Source organism: Triticum dicoccoides, chromosome 2B (assembly GCF_002162155.2).
Source record: "Triticum dicoccoides isolate Atlit2015 ecotype Zavitan chromosome 2B, WEW_v2.0, whole genome shotgun sequence".
NCBI classification, from domain to species: Eukaryota; Viridiplantae; Streptophyta; class Magnoliopsida; order Poales; family Poaceae; genus Triticum; species Triticum dicoccoides.
The window spans coordinates 382,113,640-382,114,982 of NC_041383.1; the positions used below are offsets into that span (position 1 = coordinate 382,113,640).

The following is a 1,343-nucleotide window of genomic DNA, read 5'->3' on the forward strand; positions in this document are numbered from 1 at the left end:
AAAGAGAAATGTTTCATTCTATTCAGAAGTATAGTCCAAGCTATATCTAACTTCTAATGAAATGCATAGGTCCAGCCGACTACACAACAACAACTACTTCAGACATTGGCTGGAGAAATGCTCATCTTTTTCATTCTTCAATGAAATAAAAGAAATGACTACACAACACCAACAACAGTAGACTCTCAACCAACTAATATACTGGAACTACATCAACCAAGCATCAGTTTTAAAAAAGTTCGGTTTAAGATACTTCAACGACGTAAACTCTCAGTAGCATCTCTATGTAACATCATATGCTCAGCTGACAAATGATTCAGATCCAACTCCTCTACATTATATCACGCCACAACACAGAGTTGCATCTCTAGATGAGGAACAAAAACACCTTGATGGCATGCAAGGCATCAACTTTTAATAGCTCAATTTTAGATCATCAAAGACCGCAAAGGCCACAATAGTCTAAATGTTTCACATCCTCTTCTCACACTGGTGCGCATCGGTGCTAAACAAACGGTTTTTAACCCCTTTCTATGATGACATTTGGAACCGTCGCTAAGTGAGTGTGGGTGATAGGGGGGGTCCTTCCCACACGACCCAGAAACCGTCAGGGATAGGGCCCCTACAGTACTCCTACTCGTTTCTTCTCGCATTGCCATCGTAGTCGGTATTCTGTGGTGCTATGTTTATGATGTGCGTCCCATCACAAACATTTCACTATGATAGAACGTGTATGATGCGCCGCCCATCACAAACGGTTCACTGTTAATAAGATTAGCTAATCACCGTACGAGTGTCGGACAAGATTACGAAACATCGGACCGTCGTAACATCGTCGTACACGACAACTATCGCACATGCTATTCTGTGGTGCAACGTTTACAATGCATACGTCATCAGAAATAGTTCATGGTTGCAAATCATGTACGATAAGGCAACTAACACAAACATTTAGTTTGCCCGCACCATTTTTGATATTGTCTAACATCGCACACGCTTTGCAAACGGCAACTGTGTGCATGCTTGCACACGTTTCCTCTCTGTGAACCGTCTCGGATTATGGTGCATATCACAAACGTTCGTGTTTTACCAACCGTGTGTGCCGTAACAACCTGGAGAGCGTAATTTCACCGTAATTTAATTGTTGTTTTTTCAGATTGTACCGGATTTGGATTTGAATTTGAATTTGAATGTATGCTACAACTTTATTCATATCCATCAGGTCCAAACAACAAATGCATTATTCGATTCATCGGTACATATGTTCAAGAATTACATAAGGACCAAATAAAGAATGATGAACCATAGTTGTATACTTGTACTATTAAAGACAGTAAAGAAAG

The 1,343-nt window shown here is 40.3% G+C and overlaps 1 pseudogene; it reads right to left on the reverse strand.

Moving 5' to 3' along the window:
* Window positions 1–217: 217 nt before the first annotated feature.
* LOC119266187 lies at window positions 218–302 on the reverse strand (annotated as a pseudogene).
* Between the last annotated feature and the right edge of the window lie 1,041 nt (window positions 303–1,343).